At 43.5% G+C, this 26,118-nt stretch overlaps 1 protein-coding gene and 1 long non-coding RNA gene across 3 annotated transcripts in view; one reads left to right on the forward strand and one right to left on the reverse strand.

Annotated features, from left to right (window-relative positions):
* The window catches only part of SORCS1 (sortilin related VPS10 domain containing receptor 1), a 477,697-nt gene that overhangs the window by 128,905 nt on the left and 322,674 nt on the right, over nt 1-26,118 (forward strand). The window lies entirely within an intron of this gene.
* Nucleotides 1,064-18,130, reverse strand: LOC112547741 (uncharacterized). Its single transcript, XR_012905724.2, has 3 exons — nt 17,995-18,130; nt 16,723-16,939; nt 1,064-1,372 (listed from the first exon to the last, which is right to left on the reverse strand). It is a non-coding gene; the product is annotated as an uncharacterized LOC112547741 (long non-coding RNA).

Genomic DNA, 26,118 nt, shown 5'->3' on the forward strand with positions numbered 1-26,118 from the left:
GAATGGGTGGGGCAGGAGGCGGGGCCAGGATATTTGGGTTTGCGTGATTAGACAGTTGCAACCCTAGAGTTGCAGTGCTGCTAAAGTTTGGCCCATCCACCACCTTGCAGATGAGGCGAGATCAGCCGATGGGCCAAATTCGATTGCTGTTTTAACCTACCGTGCTCCCTTTCAGCACTCCCCAGTGTAAAACCAGTTCCAGTGCCCCTGGGCTTAGATGCTTGCTGCACTTATCATGAAGCACAGCAGCCCTGCCCTACCTGCTCTGCAGTGCCTGGAGGGTTTGCAGGATCAGCACTCCCTACCTTAACAGGTTTTGTGTGTGCAGCTTATGAAGGGAGGTTGAGGCAACTCTCAGAATATGGCCAAAAAAACGCTACACAGGCTTTCTAACTACTAGACCCAGTCTGGAAAGCTGGCTGCATCCCCCAAACCCACCTGACATTAAAGGAAATCCCCCACATATTTTGTCTGCGGGCGGTAGCAGTGTGCTGGGGCAAGAGCACCTAATTAACTCCTGCCCTGTTGGCCTCAATCAAGGTGGGAGATTTGCAACACCTGTAGCCTGGCAAGCCATGGGTTATGGAGGCTGTGAAGGAGCCAAGATTGAGGGGTGGGAGGCAGTGAGGAAGCAGGAGTCCTCCTAGCTGAGGACTGACTCTGCCTGGTAGAGGGGAAAACACCCCGTGAAGAGTACATGTAGCTTGGCACTGGTGGGATGGACTAAGGTGAATAAAGACCCAGGTATTGCACACCTTGGAGATCTCTCTGAACCTGATTTGGGAGGGCAAAGTACCCAAGAAGCATGGGGGGAGGTCTGTTGATTTACTCCGTTACCAGGATCCAACACAATGTTTTGTTTCTTTCTCCCCCTCCACCCCTATTTTGGCAAGGGAAAAAAATCAAATCCAGTTAGAACTGATCTAGTATGTTCAGGGTTAGTTGGTTCAGCCTCTGAATCCCCGAAAAATTATTTTCTCAGCTCCTCACATACCTACAGGTCCAGAGATGGAGGTAATGGTCTGTCCCGCAAATTCTGTCCCCCAAGTTTCCCCTCTTTCTGGTTCAAATAAGATCTGCCACCCTCACCCCTCTATCTGCACTATCCCATGGGCTTAAATGTTTTAGCAGGTCTCCTGTTGTACTAGAATGGGATGGATTAGCAAGCTCTGCATTGATTGCTTAAGTGATCAAGGCCAATGCAACTTCTTTGCCATTCGGCGTTTCAAACATTGCTGCCACCCGTTTGAGCTGAGTAGCAGATGTGGCCACCGAAAATCATCCTCTTTAATTGATGCCATGCCCTGTCAGGCATGGAGTCCCTTGTCGCTTGCCGATTGGATGTGAGCAATCGCTTTGCTTTCTGTGCACACTGGAAGAAAGAAAGAGAAAAAGAATAGGGAGGGAAAAAACTCAGCTCTGTTGACTCCAGGGTGTCTGTCTCTTCTTAGCGAGATTGCTATCAAGGAACAAGAGTTATTGCCTTTCCATCTAGTTCTTCCCTAGCAAAATGTTCTGGTTCATTTCATAGTGATATTTTCTTAGCCTTTTCAAAGGTCTGCTTGGAATTTTAACATGGCAAGAAGACCAGATAGTATGTTTCCTTACCACAAGTAAATTAAAACAAGGGCCCTGTGTTCATTCTTAGAAGCGAATATGTGACCGTTTTTGCAACCTAACATTGCTTTAATAATTTATTTTTAATTTGAGGCCATTCAAGAAAGATGGGCTCATTGAAAAAGAGAGAGGCTAGGAATCTCTCAGTGGAACCTTTTATTGGGTTAGCACCATCAAAGCTAAGAGGTCATAGAATCATAGAATCATAGGACTGGAAGGGACCTCAAGAGGTCATCGAGTCCAGCCCCCCGCCCTCAAGGCAGGACCAAGCTCCATCTACACCATCCCTGACAGATGTCTATCTAACCTGTTCTTAAATATCTCCAGAGGTCTATAATCATAAACTGCAATTCATGCAGTGCAATCGCATCTGGTAGGCGATCACACTGAGATCATTCTGAGCGGATTTTTATTTTGGGTTATTCTAAGTAGAGTCTCCAGGGGTATGTCTAGACTACAGGCTTTTGTCGACAGAAGCTTTGTTGACAGATACTGTCTTTCGATTTACTTTCGGAAGGACGTGATTGCAGTGTGGACATAACTCAGGTTTTGTTGGAGAAATGGCTGCTTTTCTGACAAAACTCTGTAGTGTAGACATACTGCTACAGGACCACTCATTTTTTATGGGGTTTTTTTAAGTTACAGACTAACATGGCTTTCCCTTTGAGACTTTTAATAATATCCTACTTGATAAAACTGATAGAAAGTAAATGCCTATGAAACCCACAGACCTTCTGGGTGTGGTTTATTGTCCCATGTAGTGGCACTTATTCTTTATCTCTTAGGCTATTTTTACAGTGCAGGGTTCTTGCGCAAGAACTTTTTGTGTAAGAGTTCTTGTGCAAGAGCGCGTCTACTCTGCCATGTGCTTTTTGCGCAAGAGCATCCATGGCAGTGTGGAGGTTCTCTTGTGCAAGAAACCTCTGATGGCCATTTTAGCTGTAGGGTTTCTTGCGCAAGAAACCCCTGTTGCCCGTCCACAATGCCTTCTTGCGCAAGAGCTCTTGTGCAAAAAGGCTTATTCCTCACAGAAAGAGGAATACGTCTTGCGCAAAAAGCTCTGTGTTCTTACAATTTATTGTACTTTTTCTTGAGCAAGAATGGGCTTGTAGTGTGGACGCTCTGCAAGTCTTTGCGCAAAAACTCTGCAGTGTAGACATAGCCTAAGTGGTCTAAGTTTGCTCTTGGGCCTTAGGTGAGAGCCAGCTGGCTTTTAGCTCAAGTGATAGAGGCTCATACACTAAGCTCCAGAAATCCCAGGTTTGGTTCCACCTGTTGGCATTACAACAAATTTTAGAGCAGTTTGGAAAATGTTTTCTTGCTCCTCTTCTGAGAATTTCTGCTTTTCAGCCAAAACAATTTGAAAATTGAAATATGGCCAGAATCTGGAACGTTTGGTTTGGAAATGCTGTTGTGATGCCTTATGTGAGCTGTAATTCCATTATTCTTTGTATGCCGGCACCCTAAATGGGCTATATCTCCATGGCGTATTGTGGGCTGGCCTCCCTCCTTGGGGGCATGTGGTGCATCATGGGAGATAAAGTCTGGCTGGTGAGCTTGTGCTACATGAGCAGGGCTTGACAAACAGCAGCGAAATCTACTCACCAGCCCCACACTGCGCATGCGCCAGACCTGCATTGCACATGCACGCACCGCCGGTGAACGGGGCGACTGGCTGAAAGTTACCTGCCACTGGCAAGTAGATTGACTGATTTGTTGAGCCCTGTACATGGGGAACATTATGAACTGCTGTAACAACATAGGCAAACAGAAATAATGTCGGTTTTGGCTGAAAAACAAAAACATTTTGCTCCAGGGGCATCTGCTTTTCTGATGAAAAACCAAAATGTCCTGTGGAAAGCAGCAGAATATCATTCAGCCAAAAATCCAATTTTCTGTCAGAAAAAAAAAGGAAAAAAGAAAGAAGAAGAAAAACAAAGACAAAAACCCAGTTTTGACTGGGTATTGGGGATCAAAACAGTGCAGCTGCATTGGTACAGCTATGCCACTGCACACCGGTAGGTGTAGACTGTCAGTCCCCGTAATACACGAGGTTCGAAGGGATGCCGGAAAGGATGAGACCACAACGGGGGGTTTCAAAAAGCACAAACTGATTTTATTTTGATGGCGCCAGACAATCATCAGAACAAAAATTAAACAGATTGCCAGACAACACAAAACAATTCCCTGAGGCTTTTCTAAATCACAATAATTTCCAATAACTGCCCAGGGGTTAGGAACAGTTGAATTAACACTGGTATTGTCCATAGGGCTGATTATTTACACAACTTTATACAAGGAAACAGTAAAAAACCTAAACCACAACTATTTATAAACTAACTTAGTAACTTTTTAGCCACTGTCACTTGGCAAGCAATAAGGACAACTAAAAAATCAATTAGGATAGGGATGATGGTGGTGGGGGGGTGTTATACCAGTTCTGGAGACAGCAGGAACACAAGTACCGGTCACACGCTCATAAACTGTCTCCACTCGGGTCGACCAACTCGGAGTATGCTCAGTAAGACTCAAGAGCGGGGGGTGCAAGGCGTCTGGGTGATCAGGCCAGGCGTTCACTCAATGCGAATCCCCAGTGAGAGAGGGGCTGCCTGCCTGTTTTATTGCCTGTGAACTTATCACCCCATAGGTTGGTTTTTGCTGCAGTGGGTGGAGTAGCAGGCCTGAGCACAAGTCAGCCCATTGGCTGATCTTTCACTGCAATGGGTGGAGCGAGCAGGGGAAGATTATTAATTTACATGCCCTTATATGGAAACCACTCCACCTCACAGACAGAGCCCCCTATACCAGCCTCAGAGGTATTACAAGCTATGGCTCCCTGTGACGGGCAGCCATTTCTGATGTTCTGTCTCGGACATAGACATGCCTCAGTTTCCCAGACCTGAGGAAGAGCCCTATAGATCGACAGCTTCTCTCTCACACTAGTGGTCAGGGCTCCAATAAAAGATACTATCTCACCCACCGAGTCTCTCTGAGGTACTTGCAGGGGACTTTCAAGGAAGCATTGGATCCTCTGAAAGACTTGAACTAGCCACTGACTGTGCATCCACACACAGAAGTGAGGAATTTCTACCCCCTCCCCCCAACCGTATTACCAAGGCATAAGGTCCAGGTGCATAGAGTAAGCAAACCAATGCCTGCCAGGGCTGCTACTACTAATGAAGAATGCAGCCCTTTGCGCTCGGGGCTAAGTGTAAGATTGAAAATTTAGCCCTACCTAAAAACAAAGGGAACTTTTTCCCTATCGCTGCATCTACACAGCAGGGCTTATCTCGAAATGAGTGATGCAAATTGAGCTACGTCAACTGCGAAGCTTATTTCGAAATAGCTTATTTCAAAACTGGGAGTGTCTACACAGCACTTATTTCAAAATAGAGCACTCTTTCTCCAACTTCCCTTACTCCTCGTACAGTTAGGCTGTGTCTACACTGGCCACTTATTCCGGAAAATCAGCTGCTTTTCTGGAATAACTTGCCAGCTGTCTACACTGGCCCCTTGAATTTCCGGAAAAGCACTGACGATCTAATGTAAAATCATCAGTGCTTTTCCGGAAAAACTATGCTGCTCCCGTTCGGGCAAAAGTCCATTTCCGGAAAACTGTTCCGGAAAAGGGCCAGTGTAGACAGCAGAGATTTCTTTTCTGCAAAAAAGCCCCGATCGCGAAAATGACGATTGGGGCTTTTTTACGGAAAAGCACGTCTAGATTGGCCACGGACGCTTTTCCGCAAAATGTGCTTTTCCGGAAAAGCATCCTGCCAATGTAGATGTGCTTTTTCCGAAAATGCTTATAACGGAAAACTTTTCCGTTATAAGCATTTCCGGAAAATCATGCCAGTGTAGACGTAGCCTTAGGGTTACAGGAGTTGGGGTAAGAAGTCCTGCAGCTTGACAGTACTTTGACATTATTTAGAAATAACTGCCTGCTTTGTAGATGTGGACTAACAATAGCACAACTACTTCACAAGGAGTATTATGAAGCTAAATACACGAAAGATTGTGAGGTGGTCAGATACTATGGTGATAGCCATATAGGTATTAAAAAAGACAAGGAATCTCACTTTTGAATTCCAAGTCCTTTTACTACTCTTTTCCCCTCCTTTTAGGTGCGTAAGAAATTCTAGGAAGGTTTCTTTCTCAGGTATTGGGTCTATAGCTAGAGCCCCCGTCATTGCTCCTTCCCCACTCTGGCACGATAAATGCAGACGTGAGGGCCAGCAAAAGTACTCCAAACCTTATCTACCAGGCTTTGGTATAAAACTTTCCCCCAAAATCTTAACAACCTAGATTTTGGGAATAAAATCTCTGCTGTCATCACCCAAATATGCTAAAGAAATCAGGGAGAGACTACTTGGGAAATCTCACCCCTAAAGTACAAATCAGGACACAAAAATTAACCAATACCAGGTTAATAAAAATAAAAGAAAAATAATTTTTATTATCACCACAATATTTCTGTTGTAAGCATAATGACTAGATGGAACAGTAACAAAATAATATACTCATGGAGGAGAAATTTACCATGGGCCAGGAACTTAATTACAAAGGCGAGCAAAACCCATTTTTAAATGCACAGGCATCAGATCCTGTTTCCCAAACCGTAAAGCAATAAAACCTAATGGATTTATCTAAACTCTATCCTACTTACAGACTTTGAAGAGTATTTTCTTAGAGGGAGACATCCTGTCCCCTTCAATAGCTGGAGAAAAAACTGCCCAGAGACCGAAGGAGGGAAACCCAACAATTCCTTTGTCCTAGTTTGAAATTCCTACCTACATTCCCATTGGCCACTCCACCTGGCTAGGTGTAGTTAACCCCTTAGTCTCCAGGCTGCTGGCCATCTCTCGTGATCATGACAGCCCCTGTGCCTAAACCTTCAAACCCATCATGGATTGATTAACATTGTAACAGTAAATATGAGGATGATAATGCTTGACAACATGGAGCCCGCTATCCAGACATCACAACTGATGCTTTCCAAGAATCTTCAGGGGCGTGTCTCTGTAGGCAAGAGGTGCTTAGTCATTTGGGGTATGTCTACACTACCGCCCTAGTTCGAACTAGGGTAGTAATGTAGGCAACTGGAGTTGCAAATGAAGCCCGGGATTTGAATTTCCCGGGCTTCATTTGCATAAAGCTGGGCGCCACCATTTTTAAATGTCCGCTAGTGCGGACTCCGTGCCGTGCAGCTACACGTGGCACGGACTAGGTAGTTCGGACTAGGCTTCCTCGTTTCACGAGGAGTAACGGTAGTTCGGACTAGGACTACCTAGTTTTGTCAACAAAAGTGGACTTTTGTCGACAAAACTATACCAGCGTCTACACTACCGCTGAGTTCTGTCGACATAACGTCGACAGAACTCAGCAGTTTTGTCGACGCTGGTATACCTCATTTCATGAGGCATAACACCTTCTGTCGACAGAACTCTGTCGACAGAAGGTGTTATTGCCTGTAACGTTGCGTCCAGACTACGGAGCTCTGTCGACAAAGCAGCTTGCTTTGTTGACAGAACTCAATGTGTCTGGACGCTCTTTGTCGACGGAAGTTTTGTCGACAGTATCTGTCGACAAAACTTCCATCGACAAAACACGGTAGTCTAGACGTACCCTTGGGCAAGTCACTTTACTTCTTTGTGCCTCCATTTCCCTATCTGGCGAGCAACATCGGTTAATGTCAGCTGTTTGGGAGACTGAAAGCTACTCGGCTTCAGAGATGCCCCTAACTTATGTCTCTGGGCGAGGAACACGATCAGGCGTTCTCTGTGTGTCCCAAGCAACAACTTTATTGTCTTTCCCTTAGTCTTCAGTATTGGAGAGGGGGAAAGCTATGTTGGAATTAACCCTACATTCCCTGAGGACAATGTAATTTCTCTACACCCTGTTTAGTGCACCTATTTTATACCTGAGTCCTTCCTGGGATGACTAGATGCATTAAACATCATTCTCCTGCCCTCCTTTAGGGGAAAAAAAATTAGCTCGGAGTTGTTTTGATCTTAAGGCTTATGTCGTCAGTGCCACATTGTTACTTTCAGTAGCTCTAGCATCGAGGCCTACTGTGCTTCTCCAAGACTGACTTGTATAGGAGGTACTAAAATGCTTCCCTTACATGATTTGTACTCAGATGTTGTAAGGGCAGCTGGATGCTTTCCAGTTCCGTGGCAATTATCTGCCCCCAAGAAGTCTATGTCTACCCTACAGGGTTTCTGTGCAAAACAGCTGTTTTTGCACAAAAACCCGTGGCGTGTCCACATGTCAAGTGCATTTTTGCGCAAGAAAATTTACAGTAAAATGGCAGAACAGAGGGCTTTTTGCAGTGTAGGTATACCTCTTTCTACGAGAAATAACTCCTTTTTGTGCAAGAGTTCTTGCGCAAAAAGGTGTGTGTGGATGCTCAACAGTGGTTTCTTGCACAAAAAGAGCCTATCAGAAAAAGCACAGGTGCTCTGATGGCCATTCTGTGAATGGCCATCAGAGTCTTCTTGTGCAAGAGCATCCATGCAGTGTGATGCACTTTTGAGGTGTGGACGTGCTTTTGTGCAAGAAGTTTTTGCGGAAGATCTCTTCTGCAGAAAGCTTCTTGCACAAAAACCCTGCAGTGTAGACAAAGCTGAAGAGTAGGCAGGATTTAATGTTGAAGAACCAGAAGTCTTTAGCTTTTTTTTCTCATTCTTTTCCTCCCTCTGTTCCAAAGCAGGCAAGGGGATGTGTTAAAAGACAATTCCATTGGCCCTGGTCTACACTATGGAGTTATTTTGAAATAACCCCCCTTATTTTGAAATAATAAGCAGAGTTTCCATGCTACCAAGCCTGTTGTTTCGAAATAATGGGTAGGTTATTTTTAAATCTGGGCTCTTGTTTTCCTTGAGAAATAAGCTTCTTTTGAAATAGTTGTTCTGGGAGTTATTTCAAATGTAGTTCTTTTGAAGTAATTCCCTAGTGTAGTTATGGCCTTGCAGTCCTATCATGGGTATGTAGGTTGAAAACTATTCTCTAAGAAATTCCTCCATGAATTTTCAACTGCTCTTTGCTTTTGGATGTCTCTCTTGTTTTATTTCAATGAGGTTATGAATCCAAAAGCCTTATGTCCTCTTGATCCACTGCTACTGCATCAACTATTTGAGAACAATTGGCAGCCAACACAATTTAGAGCAGTCTTTAGGCTGATCTGCATTAAATCAGGGAGCTGGATGAGATCAGGGGACACTTTGCTCCTCTCTGTCCTGAGTTGTGCTGTTGTATATAACCCACGCACCTTCTCTGTGTGGCTCACTGTCCCATGTAGAATAGTAATAGAAATGTACTGTCCCATGTAGTGGCACTCAGCCCACCTACAGAGAAAACGAATGAGTTTGCTCTACAATCTTAGCAGAGAGCCAGCTGGCTTTTAGCTCATTCACGCACTAAGCTCCAGACGTCCCAGGTTTGGTTCCGCCTGTTGCTGTGACAAGGTGTGATCTCTGGCTGTGACCAGTGTTAGGAAGCCAAAGACTGAAGAGGCGATGGATGCTAAATTAACCTTTCATCTATCAGGGCAATACCTCCTGGTCAGAGTTAAGGACCATGTTGAGGTGCGGCTTGTGCTGATCTTATGCTGTAGGTAACTAGAGAAGTTCAGTCTCCTGGACTATAATTTTAGAACCTAGTTTTGTGTGTTTATTAGTCAAGAAAGTTAACCCTGGGAAGTCACAGCACATATTCTAAGTATGTTTTGAAATGGCAGGGCAGTTTTTCCAGGCATTGATGTAACCAAACCAACCTTGTACCATACTCATTACTGCAAGATTCTTTTGACCTGTACACATTTGCTGGTTTTCCACTAACTGGTGGCAATACCTTTTGTAAAATAATGTGTGTTTGAGTGAGATAACAGTTTTGTTTAAAAGGGGGAATCTCCCTTTTGTCACAGACTGGCTTATTTCCCATTTCCTTTAACAATCCGATGCATTTTTAGCAACTGCTAGGGATTTTCATCTGAGCCCTCCTCTTTTCCCTGAAAGAAAATAGTTTTTTTTAATGTATTAACAAAATCAACACATTCTGCGTAATATATTGGCCCAGTGAGATCAGACCTTTAACAAGCATTTATATCCCAACTCTGAAATGTGCACTTTATATTGCTTATTATTCCTGGGTACTCGTTAAGGGACTACCATCCTAAATCTTTTCCCATAAGCAAATAACACATTTGAATGCGACGTTCAAGCAACATCCTTACATGACAACACTTGTGGGGGAGTTTAAGGAGAAAGAATGAAGAAGTTATTAACAGCTGTAACTTCCAACCTTGAATTATTGGCATGTGACATTACAACCTTATGGTTGCGATCTCTAGACATCTCAGAAAATATGACCTTTTGCATTACGATTGGTCTTGAGATGCCTTACAAACAACTGCCACTGGTGTAGTCTGTTGTAGTTTGAACGAAAAAGGAACTGTGAGTAACTGAAGAACTTCATTATACGTTCAGGCAAATCTCTGCAAGACATAGGAGAGCTAATGGATTGTGGGTGGTGCGGCTTCTTTTGAGATCGGATAAAACCAGTAGAAATGTTGGGTTGTAACTGATTTGCTATTGTAACAGGAGTTAGTTGACTTACCACTTAAAAAAAAAGCAGACTGAAAATATACATGTAGAAATATAATAAATGCAGAAAGTTGCTCTATAGAGGTCAGCAAGAGAGGCTGATTGGTTCATTTAGTTATGTGTGTTTATGGAAAAATGGGACCTAAATTCCATCCCCGTTGTTATTCATCTGCTTTGCTAGGTCATGTCTTATGAGACAGAGGAAGAAGGTGGAACCAGATTTAGGCCTGAGACAATGTCATTGACTGAAATGCTTTTGCATCTCATCACACCGAGGCTCGGCTGGACTCATTTTCTCTCGACTACTGTAAAGGGGCAGTAATAGACAACCTAATTTTGGCATCCATACAACTCATAAAAAGTGTTCCTTGGTTTATGACTGAGCCAAGTTCATACCTGATTTAACTCCATGGATGTTAATGAAGTGACACTATTATTGGACCTGATCCAGTATATCCATTTCTCTATACTGCGGTACGTTATTTTGTGGAGCGTTACAGTAGAAAACAGAGGGTTTGTTACACACAGCTTGTGGAGTCCTTATGGTCTGAAGAAAACAGTTACCGGTACACAGAGGAACACGCCGTTGTGAGGAACAGTAGGTATGCTTCCTCATTAAGTGCCATTTTCTCCCTCCGCGCTCGCTACGACATGCCTTAGAATTCTTTAGCACGCTGGGAAAACCAGACTGTTGAGACCTGCAGGCAAAGTTCTACCCTCTGTCCTGAGCCAAGGATCCACTGAAGTTACACATGCCATGGAAGGCAGAATATGCAATAGAATTGCACTTGGAGAAGATGGATTTTGACCCGATCCTTTATTGTTAAAGAGAGCAAGTTGGTGATTGAAACTCAGAATAGACCTGAACCTTCTGAAATTCATCTGCCCCTTTGTCAGAGGAGGAGGACACATTAGATTTAGGGGGTTAAGAGTCAGGAATGAATCAGAATCTTGATAACTTCCATCCCTGGCTGTGTGTGCACAAGCAAAGTCCCATAAGCCCCTTCTGTATAGGGTATATAAAAATACTTGCCTGAGTCATAGAGGTGTTAAGCTTGAGGGGAGAAGGGATAGCTCAGTGGTTTGAGCATTGGCCTGCTAAACCTAGGGTTGTGAGCTCAATCCTTATAGAGGCCATTTGAGGTAAAAATTTGTCAGGGATGGTACTTGGTCCTGCTATGAAGGTAGGGCACTGGACTTAAGGTCCCTTCCAGTTCTAGGAAATAGGCACTCTCCATTAATTTAATTTACCAATTAATGTTTTTAACTTACTTTTGGGCTCTGCACATGAAAGGGGCTTACATGCTCTCTCCTTTTGTGTCAGGATGAGTTTCACTTTGAAGACACATCACCATCTGATGAAGCATGTTTTGCCGACGAAAGCTCATGATGCTATATATTTTTGTTAGTCTTTAAGGGCATGTCTATGCTACAAAACTATTTCAGAATAACTAACATTGATTTAATAACTCCCGATTTAACAACATCGAAATAGCATGTCCTCACTACGGGGAAGACTCAAAATTAGTCCAAGGCAGGCTCTGTTAATGTGGTCATGCTACCTCAACTTAGAGCCCCAGAAAGCACTGGGGACTACGGTAATTAGTTCGAATTACTCTGGGGTATCGTTATTTCGAAATAGTGGCATCGGAGCATCCACATGATTGCTATTTCAAAATAAGTCTTTTGAAATTAGTGCTATTCCTCGAGTAAAGCAGGAGTACAGATTTCGAAATAAGTGGTCTGTTATTTCTAAATAATGGTGTGGACGCTCTGTTTATAAATTCGACCTACTGGGGGGTTATTGTTGTTTTTAAAGATGCAATTCCCTTCTCTTTGATTCCCCTCTCCCCCGAACTCTCTTACTCAAGGACATCTCTCTTATCTTGGTTGAACTTGCCTCATGGCCATGCAATACCATTCAGTAATTCTGTCAAGTGGTATCTTTGCCTTGTGACAGAGTGTTAAAGAGTGATTTATTGCTTGAATACGCATTGCTTTCACGAAAGCGATTTGTTTAAACAACAGTAAAGCGCTAAATAAATTATTCATTGCATGCTAATTTTTCACTTTTATGTGCGGTAGTAAGTTTCAGAATAAGCAGTCTGTGAAGCATTATATATCTCACATTCATCCTGGGTGATTTTTCCCTGCTAGTCTCTTTTGCAAGGAAGGTCTTTTTCTTCAACCTTTATCCATGCTCCTGGCTTTGCAGTATTTTTTTCCCCCATTGCTTCTACAGAATGGATCAAATGAATTATGTCTGGTGCTTGTGGTCGGGGGTTTGATTGCCGGCATGGGAGATGCTACATGTTTGGAGTTTATGGGTGCTAAGAATTCCTTTAATAAATACTCTGGATTTTACTGTGAGGCACTGTCATTAATACACCCTGTAATGTATGATGCTCACAAATAGCGTGTACATTTTCAAAATGTCTCTCTCTACGATTTCCTATGGAGATTTGTGTGATATTTTCTTTATGCTGCTGGTGGCTAGGGGGGCATTCTGGTTTGCACATAAATCCAGAGGTTTGAATTGCTCCTCATAGGTGTGCTTTCACTTGAGGATGCAGACTTTCCAATTTTGCTTTGAAAATTTTGACTCAGGATATAAAATCTTCACTCCTCAGCAAAGACCCTTGACTTGCTGTCAAGAATGGGTTTGCATAACAGATCAGTTAGGAGACATAACAGCTTGGGTTTTTTTCTAATTGAACCTTTCACCCTTGCTGTGTATCCACGCTACAGAATCACCAGTAACTGTATGATGAGTTAAAGCTATTATTTATAGTGGATCTAATCAATATATTTTAGAGGCATCTGTCTCTGACTCCATCTGTTTGTTCAAGAACTGCTCCTAAATGGTAACAGATAGGATCACAAAATTTGGTAGGCAGCTTCCTTTTACCCTAACTTAAAACAAGGCCAGGGTTTGGTTGTGGCAGGAAAATGGGATGTGCCTGGAATGGGATTGTGTCTTCTACCACTTGGAAAGGGAGGGAGCTGATTAGAGGGATGTGACACTAAACAGTCACCACTGGGGGCAGCGAGCATGGGGTAGGGGGTAGCTATATGTCAGAGTGCCAACAGCTGCACCAGAAAGGGAGAAGCCAGCTGGGGACGGAGCTCTCTATCTTGCTGGGGATGGGGAAGGGAAGGGAATCTCCAACATCCTCACTCTTGCCTCTGCCCACAGAATACCATCAGGACCAGACAGTGCAGTCCCTCCTCTGCCACATGCTGGGCCCACATGCAGCACCATTGGGCTGAGCAGTTTGGATGTGCCAGCAGGACTGCATAGCCTACCTGCCTCTCATCCTGGCCCTTGATCCAGGGAGTGCCGCTGGTGCTGGCTTGCGCCACCAAGAGGCCTCCCTGTTGCCTCCCCCTCTTCACTCCCTGGGAAAAGCCAGGGGAATGCCAGCAGGAGGCCTGCATATACCCCAGCACATACCTGCCTCCGGACTGGACCTGGGCAATGCTGGGTGTGTCCTCTACTCTACTCTACTATATAATTTAGTGTTTGTTTGATCAAGACCTGCTCCTAAAGGATAAGAGCTAGGACTAGCAAATTTGATATACAGCTTCCTGTAATCATAACTGAAAGCAAGGTCAGGGTTTGGTTGTGCCAGGGAAATGTGATGTGCCTGGAATGGAATTGCATCTCAGAAAATGAAACAGAAAAGAGACAGAATCACCAAATCAAGTAGGCTACGTCTATACTGCAATGCTATTTCGGGATACTGGAGTATCCTGAAATAGCTATCCCGCTTCTTAAAGGTAAGCCTGTTATTTCAGGCTCACTCTTCTGACATCCCTGTAATCCTCAGTGCACAAGGAGTAAGGGACAATTTGGAATAGTGCTTTATTTTGAAATTTGGCACTATGTAGAGAGAGCCAAAGTATGAAATAAGCTATTTAGAAATAAGATTGGAATAAGATACGCAATTTTCGTCGCTCAGATTGTGCATCTTATTTTGAGTTACGGTGCAGTGTAGCTGCACCTGTACAGTCCTCGAAACGGACATAACTGAATGAATGTTGAAGGAGACTGAACCAAGATGAGCCAGAAAAATAAGATGAACCTCCAGTAGGATTGCTTCTCAATAAACCTTACAGAAAAGAGAAAATGGAGAAATTTGGAGCAGTGCTCTGTTTTGGCACAACTAAATCAATGCTTAACGTTTGAAAACTAGAAGAAAATATTATTGGAAACCAAATTTCCGATAGCTCTTTTTTTGTTAAACTCATGTCATTTGCTATGTTTTATAGAGATGAAATCAAAATCCATTTGGTGGAATTCCCATTTTAAAAAAGTACTAAAATTAACTTCATGAAAATAACATGATTTCCCAAAAATAATCATTTCACGAAAGCATGCACATTTATCCTTTAAAAAAAGATGTGTGGAGGACCCGAGAAATGCTGGGTAAGTCTGCTAGTAGAAGATAAGAGGAGAAATTTTGACCAATGTTTTCAGGCATCATCTCCCCTGCTCTGATTTTAATTCAGAAATAATCCCCCCAGATGCCCATGTTGTTATACAGTCAAATGACCAAACAGAAAGCTATATTCTCTTGATGCATATATTTAATGTTGATGCTAATGGGCATTACGCATCAAGAAAATAGACAGTTTGTGATAGATTCGACCCATTGAGACTTTGTCTTTGAAAAGCAGTCTGCTACATTCTTCACTACATTCACCTGAACAGCTCTATTGCATTATTATGCTTCAAGCAGACAGACAGACATCTACAATCTGTCTTTCCTTCATCCCCAAATATGACATTCTGCCTGTGAAACAAAAGCTATAGTTCTTTTACTTTGGACATCCAAGGGTCTCTGTGTCTGGCCCTCACAGCAGAGAGTATCCTGGGGTCTTTCCTTTTTATTGCTTTTCTCACACTCCTTTGTTCATTGTTTGTAGTACACAACGAGCGTTGGTCAGGAATTTTTCAAACCCGTTTTTGTGTTGGAATATGCTGATTCATGAAAATCAGCACATTTTGCTGTAATGTACCAAACTCGCCAACATTGTAGGCGAGAGGTTTCTCAGGTCCAAGATGGAATTTCTGGTCAAAAGTAGTAAGAGTGGGTGAGCCACAAATACCCTTGTGGTTGGGGCCCTTGGTGGAGTTGTGGGCATCCTAGGTTCAAATCCTGCACTGCTATTTCAAACAAGGGACTGGAGGCTGGGTTTTTTCCATCTGAAGTGAGTGCTTGGACAACAGGGCTATTCTGATCTCTCTCTGTCTGCTTTTTGTTTGTTTTCATTTCAAAACCTTCAAAAGGGCTCCCATTTATTCCACTGCAGAATGTGAAAAAATAGGTGGAATTCCACAAATTCACAGGAAAAGAAAGCAGTTTCTCACTGAACTGTACATAGAAGTTGCAATCATGCTTGGGGCCTCTGTGCTATGAATAGGGTTGCCAGATGGTTTCAACAAAAATACCAGACACACTTGACATTACATCACAATCTACATTACATCTTCTTTAGAAAATACCAGACATTTCTATTTTCTCATTTCTATTTTCTCAATTTGTTTCCCAAACAGAAAGCTCAAATATTGGACTGTCCAGTTCAAAACCAGACACCTGGCAACCCTACCCATGCATTGTATGATCACACATTAATAATGGTCAGTCACACTTTATGTCTGTGTCTAGACTGGCAAGTTTTTCTGGAAAATCAGCCGCTTTTCCGGAAAAACTTGCCAGCTGTCTACACTGGCCGCTTGAATTTCCGGAAAAGCACTGACGATCTAATGTAAAATCATCAGTGCTTTTCCAGAAAAACTATGCTGCTCCCGTTAGGGCAAAAGTCTTTTTCCGAAAGACTTTTGCGCAAAAGGGCCAGTGTAGACAGCACAGTACCGTTTTCCGCAAAAAAGCCCCGATCGCAAAAATGGCGATCGGGGCTTTTTTGCAGAAAAATGCATCTAGATTGGCCACGGACACTTTTCCACAAAAAGTGCTTTTCCGGAAAAGTGTCCTGCCAATCTAGACGCGCTTTTCCGAAAATGCTTTTAACGGAAAACTTTTCCGTTAAAAGCATTTCCGGAAAATCATGCCAGTGTAGACGTAGCCTATAAGTATAGAACTCAGGTGCAGAGAGATGAAGAAACTCACCCAAAGAACATGCGTCAGAGCCAGGAATTAAACTCAGGTTTTCCGAGTCAGTCTAGTGTTTTAAGCACAAGACTATTCTATTTCATTTTGGATATGTGTACACTTCAAGCTGGGTATTTAATTACCAGCTCGAGGAGATATTTTACTTGCTCTATCTGTGATCGATCTGTCATACTAAACACAGTAAGGTAGCTGCAGCGGTATGAGAAGCCGGGGGTAGCCGCACTAAATATCTTTCTGAGGTTCTGGAAACATACTCAGGGAGCTAGTTCCTCCCATCCCTTGCATTGTCGGGGCTGCATTCAATTTTCAGTTCACAAACTGGATTGCAACTAACACAAGTATGTGTCCTAGAGCTGAGAATTACATACCTTGTTTGAAGTGCAGAGATTGCCACATAGAAGAAGAATGGTCTTGTGGTTAAAGTACTGAACCGACTGCTTTTCTTTCTGTGTCTTCTCCTGGTGGCTGGCATTTGCCTCTTAAGGAATGGAAGGTGGAAGGCTCGGTAAATCAGGGAGCATGGTCTTTTTAGGTGTTTGGACGCATCTGACACTGTGGGCCCCTGATTTTGACTGGATGACTGTTCTAAAAATATTAAATAAGAATATTGTGTTGGACAAAGTTTGCCCCAACAATTTGTGCAATGATGAGGCCATTGAGTTATGCCTCTTTAGCTACTCATGAGCAGAAGGTGGAAATCTTGGTTGAATTAGCTTCAGAAGGGTAGCTGTGTTAGTCGGTAACTGGAAAACACCCTACCACCAACAACAAATAGTCTTGCAGAACATTACAGCAGTGGTCTCTAAGGTTGCCAGATGGTTTCAACAAAACAGCAGACACACTTGACATTACATCACAATCTACTTTACATTTTATTTAGAAAATACCGGACTTTTCTATTTTCTCATTTCTATTTTCTCAATTTGTTTCCCGAACAGAAAGCTCAAATACTGGACTGTCCAGTTCAAAACCAGACACCTAGTGGTCTCCGACCTTTTGAACTACAAGATCACTTTTTCAGTTTTAGTGCAATGTAAGATCTACCTCAAACCCAAATATCCTTGTAGCAAAGGATTACTGCCCAGGGATTCACTCTGAGTCATCCCACCGCTGACACCATGTCATGGCTCATTTCCCCAACCTGGCACTCCGCGTGTATATATGGGGGCTGGCTAGCAGAACAAAACTGTGTAAGAATCTGTCTCTGTAACTCCCAGAGACAAACTTTTCCAGTCTCGGTTTCCCTGTGACCCCAAAAGAAAGAAAACTGATCACTGCCACTTCCAAGTGTAACTGAAAATATAAAATAAACCCTTTTCCAGGGAAGAAATCACTCAGAATCCCCTCCCTGAGCCAAAGCTCTCCCCTTTGCCCCAACTTCTGTGTTGCTATTAGTTGGGAAAACAAAAAGAGACAATCTGCAAGGTCAACGGCGTTCTGCTTCTCCTGGGTAACATAGTTCCACTTAGGCACGTAGGTTTAAATCAACCAATACTTGTTAACCAAAACAGAAAAAAAACCACTTTTTATTATTAAAACAAGACTACTGTTGCAAGCATAGTAAACAGCCATGACTGGCTGTTAAAAGCCATGGATTGAAATAGACACAGAGAGAATCCTGTGGTCAGATAAGTGTGTACCTATTCAATAAGCAGTACGCGTCCACATGAAGCATGTGTGCTTGGATTTAAATCTGTCCCATTACTCCCTGTCTCACTCCATCTCCATGGTGCAAGGCAGAGCCAGAAAATGTACAGCGGTGGAAGATGCTCAAACCCTGGGTTAGGTCATAGTGCAGCAGAATGCTACTTTGTTGCCATGGCAATCTCCCAGGAGTCACTGTGTGAGGGCATTGTTGTGGTGGATACCATGTGGGGAGGCTGCAATAGTAGCTAAGGGTGGATCTGACAGCAGGCCTGGCGGCACTGATACAACCAGATGGGAAGGGGCTCCCTGCACAGCCAAGGAGCCAAAGGCACCAGGATGCAAGGTGTGGGGGAGTCTGCTGTCTTCCTGGCCCAGTGGCGCACAGACCCTGGACAAAACTGCAAGGAGAAGTCCAGGGCTGTTGGATAGGCCACTCCACCGTTGAACACTTCTGGCCTGGAGATGGCTCCCATGCTCCTGACAGGTGACGGAGAGAAAGGGGGAAGGAGGCCATGACAGCAGAGCGACAGACATCAACATGCCCTACTGCAGGACCAGTTGTAATGGGTCCCTGCAGTCACAAGGTGCAGGGTGGAGAATGTGGTTACTGCAAGGAGGAGGACAAACTCTGGACATATCTAATTTACGAGACTTTGTGATATTCCATCACCTCCCAAAAGAGCTTCCAGTTGCCATTGCCAGCCACTGTTATTTGGGTGAGTAGATTTAATGCAAGATTTTCCAAAGGCAATAGTGATTTTTGGTTTCCCCAACTAGGGACTTCTTAAAGAGGCCTGATTTTAAGAAAGCACTGAGCACTCAGCCTCTGGAAATCTGGCCCTTTTAAGATGTACTTCTAACTGAGGAACCAGAATTCAAGATGTCCAAGCCAACTGCGCTTAGAAAGTGCTGGCAATTCTCCCAGACTTTGAAAAGTTTGGCTGCTGTAAGGTAGAGTGAATACAAGCAGAGAGAGGGTAAGTTTAGAAGATAGGATACACAAAGAACAAGTTAAAAATCACTTAGGAAAGTTAGATGTCAGCAAGTCCCAGGATACTCAAGGAGCTGATAGAGGAGGTATCTGAGCCTTTAGCTATGATTTTTGAAAAATCACGGCAGACAAGGGAGATTCCAGAAGACTGGAAAAGGGCAAATATTGTGCCCATCTATAAAAAGGGGAATAAGAACAACCCAGGAAACTACAGACCGGTCAGTTTAACGTCTGTCCCAGGGAAGATAATGGAGCAGGTAATTAAGGAAATCATATGCAAACACTTGGAAGGTAATAAAGTGATAGGGAATAGCCAGCATGGGTTTGTGAAGAACAAGTCATGCCAAACTAATCTGATAGCTTTCTTTGATAGGATAACGAGCCTTGTGGATAAGGGAGAAGCGGTGAATGTCATATACCTAGACTTTAGTAAGGCATTTGATATGGTCTCGCATGATATTCTTATTAATAAACTAGGCAAATATAACTTAGATAGGGCCACGATAAGGTGGGTGCATAATTGGCTGGATAACCGTAGTCAGAGAGTTGTTGTTAACGGTGCTAAATCCTGCTGGAAAGGGATAACAAGTGGAGTTCCTCAAAGGTCTGTTTTGGGACCCGTACTGTTCAATATCTTCATCAATGATGTAGATATTGGGATAGAGAGTACGCTTATTAAGTTTGCAGATGACACCACACTGGGTGGGGTTGCAACTTCTTTGGAGGATAGGGACATAATTCAAAATGACCTTAGCAAGTTAGAGAAATGGTCAGAGGTAAACAGGATGAAGTTTAATAAAGAGAAATACAAAGTGCTCCACTTAGGAAGGAACAATCAGTTCCATACATACAAGATGGGAAGCGACTGTCTAGGAAGGAGCATGGCGGAAATGGATCCAGGGGTCATAGTGGACCACAAGTTGAATATGAGTCAACAGGGTGATGCTGCTGCAAAAAAAGCAAATATGATTCTAGGTTGTATCAACAGGTGTGTTGTAAGCAAAACTCGTGAAGTCATTCTTCCGCTCTACTCTGCACTAGTTAGGCCTCAGCTGGAGTACTATGTCCAGTTCTGGGCGCCACATTTCAAGAAAGATGTGGAGAAATTGGAAAGGGTACAGAGAAGAGCTACAAGAATGATTAAAGGTCTGGAGAACATGACCAATGAAGCCAGGCTTCATGAACTGGGCTTGATTAGTTTGGAAAAAAGAAGATTAAGGGGGGACATGATAGCGGTTTTCAAATATCTAAAAGGGTGTCACAAGGAGGAAGGAGAAAATTTGTTCCTCTTGGTTTCTGAGGACAGGACAAGGAGTAATGGGCTTAAAGTGCAGCAAGGGAGGTTTAGATTGGACATTAGGAAAAAATTCCTAACTGTCAGGGTGGTCAAATATTGGAATAAATTGCCAAGGGAGGTGGTGGAATCTCCCTCTCTGTAGATATTTAAGAACAGGTTAGATAGACATCTGTCAGGGATGGTGTAGACGGAGCTTGGTCCTGCCTTGAGAGTGGGGGGCTTGACTCGATGACCTCTCGAGGTCCCTTCCAGTCCTATGATTCTATAAAATCTTTTGAGTTGTGAGGCACAATGTCTTTTCAACCAAAATGGAAGTTTTTCCAACTAAACCACTTGCTGCCTTGGGCAGATTTGAACCTGGGACCGCTGGAGTTTAGTATAGGAGCTTCTACTGCTTGAGCTAAAAAAACAGCTGGTTCTCAGCTTACGCTGTAGAGCAGCCATGGCCAACCCGCAGATTACGAGCCACATGCGGCTCTTCCCCTCCTCCCCTGAAAAGTGCGGCTCGTGAAGCCACTCCTGCACCCTTCCAATGGCCCCCGGCCCCTCCTCCCCCACCCCTTGTGACCCTGTGTTCACCAGGTCAGCAATTCAAAATGGCATCCAAGATGGTGGCCATTGATGGGAACCTGATACAGTCAAAAAGCCTAAGCTTGCTTGCTCCGTAAAGGGGCAGCCTCCTTTTTTAATTGTCTTTTTTTTTTTTGCTTGACAATTCTGATGCAGCTCTTTGCATTTCTTCCGCTGCTGTTTTGGCTCTCTTTGTTAAATGGATTGGCCACCCCTGCTGTAGAGATCCCGTGTTCTTATCTTTCACTGTAAGCGAACTAAGTGCCACTCCATGGGACAGTGAGGTGTGTGGGTTACATGAGGACCAGATGACCTGCAGCCTATCACCTACGTGTCAGAAACTTCACCTGGGCTCTGGCTAATTAGTCATGGGTGGGGCTAAGTCCTGCTCTGCCAAAGGACCGCCCCTTCCTGTGTCACTTCTCATAAACAAGGAAAGGAGGGGAACCCACTTCAAAACTAATTTACTCCTGGAGTCTGAAGGCAAAGCTGTATTTTTAGCTGTGATAGTAGAGTTTATATCCCTGGAAAGAAAGTAAAGTTTAATTTTTTATCTTAGTTTTTAAAAAGGCTCTTAGCAGACAGACATAAAACCAGATTTTCAGCTCCTTTTCGCATGTGTGCATGCATGTATGTACGCACCACTGTATCCACTGTTCTTTGCTTCTCGCCCTTGTTAGTTTGTATTGACTGGTAAGAGGGGGAGTGGGAAAGGGAAACAAAGAAATAAACAAACATGAAGGGTGAGACATTCTGTTTCATTTCATTACAGCCTTCCATCACAGCCCATACTCTGACATTTAGAACAACATAATACGTATGTCTTTGATCGTTAGGTTCCTCTAAGCTATCTAGCGACAGCCCGGGAAAACAAAGCAAAAAATCCAACCACTGCAACAAGAAAACCCACCATGATATTAAACCTTTTGAAGTTTAAAGAACAAGGAAATGAAAGCACCAAAGTGGATACTTTTAAAAAAGATGATCTTTCATAGACGATTGAAATAAAAGTTTAACACAAAGTGCAAATGGGAATCTGGCATAAGTGAGCAATTTTGCTGCCCAGCTGTGATTTGTTCATATTTCACGTGTGGTTTGGAGCAACTGTATTGCTGCTGCTTGCTGTCTTGCAGGCCTCAGATAGTACCCCAATTAGTTGCATATGGCTCTTGGGCCACAGGTTTCCACTACTGATATACACCCTTAACATGCTCAAAACAGCCTTCACCAAATAAGGACACTCTACCAAAGAAGTTGATCAACAGGACACCTAAGTACCCTGAGAGAACTTTCTTCATGACAGAAATTAAATGCCTCCCTCCCCAACCCTACACCTTTAGTTGTCACCTGCCACTTCACAATGGAACCCATAGGTTGTATCATCAAAGAACTCCAACCTCTACTCAACGGAGACCTGATCCTGAAGAAATTGTTCCTGAACCCCTTCTTTTGGCCTTCAAATAGCTCCCCTCATCTCTACAGACTCATCCTTAGAAGTAAGCCACACACAGACCAGGCCACACCAAATCAAAGAAGCACCAGAAGCTGCCAGAGTAGCTAATGCAAAGCAAGCACATGGTTCTCCAGTGTCACAACTATCTACACCCCCACAAGATCCATGGTTCCTCACATGCCTATCACAACGCATGGGGTACCTCTGCCAATGCACTAAATGCCCCAGTATCAGCGAGGTGGGTGAAACCAGACAATCCACTCAAACTCACACAGGAAAATGGTAAAAGACAAAAAACACCATAAACACTTATGAGTGAACGCTTCTCACAAAGTGATCACTCTAGATGCTTGCCTACACTTACAGCACTGTACAGGTTTGGCTGTGCCACTGTTGCACTGTATTTCACCATAGGTATTTCACCATCCTGAGAGTTGTAGCCCTGTCATTGGGAGAAGCCCTCCCAACTACATAGTGCTATCTACACTGGGGGGGTAGGTTGCTGTGGATTTTTCAGAGTGACGTAGTGATATCAGCATAAATTGGTAGTGTAGGGCAAGCCAAACTCTGTCTTATTAGTCCTCTTCCTCAAAACCCATACAATACTTTTAAGAGATGAGTCTGGGAGCTTAAATGCATAATTTTGTAGACACTAAAAAATATGGTCGTACTAGAGACACTGGATTTATTGCTTATTACTGCAATCTGTAACCCACTAACTCTCTTTTTGCCCTGTGTCTACAGGAGTGTTAATGGGCCACTTAACTTCCAGTGATCCCTTAGAATAGGCTAACTACATATGTTAAACTCTCGGATCTTGTGTTTCGCTGTGACAGTCTGAGTACCTTTCCCAGACCTGAAGAAGAGGTCTGCTTAGCTAGAAAACTTGCCTGCTTCACCGATAGAAGTGAGACCCACAAAAAATATGACTTTGCCCATCTTGTCTCTTGAAGGCAAGGTCTATACTGCACTTTCATCGGTAAAACTTATGATGTTCAGGCACGGGGAAAAAACCCCCACCAACATTCCCCTGGCTGACGCAAGTTTTACAGACAAAAAGTGCAAATGTGAATGGACAGCACTTTGTCAGTGGGAGATGCTCCAACTAATCTATGTAATCTCTCTGTTTTGAGAGGAAAAGATGGGAAAGAAGGGAGACATGGGAGGTTTTTGTTATGCTCTTACTCAGTTGTACATAGCTGCAGAGCTCTCTGTGTTAACTCAGGGTATGTCTACACTAGCCACCTAGTTCGAACTAAGGAGGCTAATGTAGGCATTCGAAGTTGCAAATCAAGCCCGGGATTTAAATATCCTGCGCTTGATTTGCATCTTCCCGGCTGGTCACTGTCGTACCTCGGTGTTCTCGTACCTTGGTACCTTTGGTGGTCTGGACTGTCAGTGTCAGCGTCTGGTCAGGGTTGTCCTGGCCCGCTCCTGACAGGACCTCTACTCCGTTGTTAAACTCTCGACTGCGTGAGTAACAATCGGTACTCCCTTTATCTAGAGCGTTAGACCCCGTGCAGTTGGGTCAACACAAGAGATCTCTGAGAGGCCCCGGAAACGACAGATGCAGGCAAGGTTTGAAATCAATCGAGCAGGTTTATTGTCAAATGTGAAGCTCTACCAGTTGGTAACAGAGATCAGTACAATGTTACACCACTGGGCACTATGGCCCGCGTTGACAAGGTACCAACACCAGGCAGGCCTATTGCCATAGATCAGATATTAACAGCACTTAGTCAAAGTTAAGCTACTGTGCATTCTGTAAGTTTAGGCAATGACACCTGCCGTTCAGGCGCCTAGTGCACCCCCCCCCAAGGTCGGCCGGAGAGCACCCTCTGCGGTGTCCTTTTATAGACAGGTACAAACAACTTACATCATTTCTTTACACACCAGGTTACCACCCACTGTTGCCTAGTTACCACCCCTCACCTTATGGAAGGGGGGCTTACTTACTATCCTTCATGCTGTCAATTTCGACCCAGTCCTGAACCTAGGTCGGTATGTGCATTAGTTTTTAGGGAGTTTTTGTACCAAGACATTTCTTATTAAGATGTTCCATTACTCCCCTTTGGCTTACAGTCTGTACCCAGTGCTTCCCTGTGTCTTTCCATGCTCGACCTAACTTACATAATCACACAGTTATCAATAGGGCCTCTTTCTTGGCTCCTGTTACTGAACCAAAGTCTTGCTCACTAGATTGCAGGCCTGTTGCTGTTTTCATGTTACAGGCCTCTATTTAGGCCTGCTGACTCCATGTTACTGACCCTCAACTTACTACAGTCACCATTTTTTGAAATTTACAATTCCGGACTAACTGCCCATATCTACATGCGGCAGGGACCCGGTAGTTTGAATTAAAGCCCTAGTTTGAACTATCTGTTATTCCTCCTGGAATGAGGTTTAACAGGTAGTTCGAACTAAGGCTTTAATTCGAACTACCGGGTCCCTGCAGTGTATAGATGCGGGCAGTTAGTCTGGAATTGTAAATTTCAAAAATGGCAACCAGCCGGGAAGATGAAAATCAAGCCCGGGATATTTATATCCTGGGCTGGATTTGCAACTTTGAATGCCTACATTAGCCTCCTTAGTTCGAACTAGGGGCCTAGTGTAGACATACCCTCAAGGAGTGTGGGCTGCCTGGCCCAGGTAAGGTTTCTTTTATTGTTCTGTTCTTTGGAGATCTGGTAGATTTATTCACCTGGTTTAGAGGCAGCAAGTTGAGTGGTTAGAGCAGATGATATGGAAGGCAAGAAGCCTGACTTTTTTAAACCCTCTATCGCTGGCTCACTATGGCTACATCTAGAGCGCACTGAAAAATAGAAAAAAGATACACAATTTTTTATTTAATCTTGAAAGACGCTATTTTGAAATTTGGCACATCTGCATGACCAACAAGGTTTCCAGGGATGGTGAAAGAGTGCGTCTGTTATTTCGGGAAAAAAAATTGAAATAGCGGACGCATTTCTCGGATGCAGCATTGTTATTTAAGCATACTTCTGGTATTCCGAAATAGCAACGCAGTCTAGACGTACCCTAAATGACTGTGACAAAGGCTGCGTAAGACTCAGGTCCTTTGTTTACTGACTTGCCCTGTGGGACATTGTAAACATTTGCCCTGGGAGAGTCCTTTGGCCTTTGAGTCACTACTTGAGCTGCGTAGAGAATGGAAATCCTATTTCACAAAGGATTAAGAGATTTTGAAATGTGATGGTTTTGCTCCAGTTTAGAATATACCCCCAAAAGGTTTAAATTTCTCCATAAGAGAAAATTCTTGGGTGGAGGGGAGGAGGAATAGTCCTTACAGCTCACTTAAAATTATTCAGTGTTTTGAAATGCTATGACATAATGAAAACAAAACAAAAGGTAAACACAAAGTTAAGGCTGTTTTAAAGAGAAAACTGTAGCATGTTGTTCTGAAAACATCCGGAAGTTTCTGCAGTCTTGGAACCTTTTTTCTCCTTCTAAAACAATATTTCAGTCAAACCCATGACATATCTCGGGGTATTTCAGTTTCCACAGAACTGCATTTGCTGATGAAATCTGTTCTGTCAAATTTTTTTTGGTCCCAATGATAACTGTGTGGGAGAAACCAGACAATCACTATGCTCTGGAATGAACTCATACAGAAAACTGATAAAAGACACAAACACAATATCACCAGTGGGTGTACACTTTCCACAAAGTGAAGACTCTGTATCTGACTTGTCAGTCCTCAGCCTCAAAGAGAACCGGCAAAGCACTTTCAAGAGAGGAGCCTGGGAGCTTAAATTTGTAACTTTGCTAGACACTAAAAATCATGGTTT

Source organism: Pelodiscus sinensis, chromosome 8 (genome assembly GCF_052426305.1).
Source record: "Pelodiscus sinensis isolate ZL-2025 chromosome 8, ASM5242630v1, whole genome shotgun sequence".
Classification (NCBI taxonomy): Eukaryota; Metazoa; Chordata; order Testudines; family Trionychidae; genus Pelodiscus; species Pelodiscus sinensis.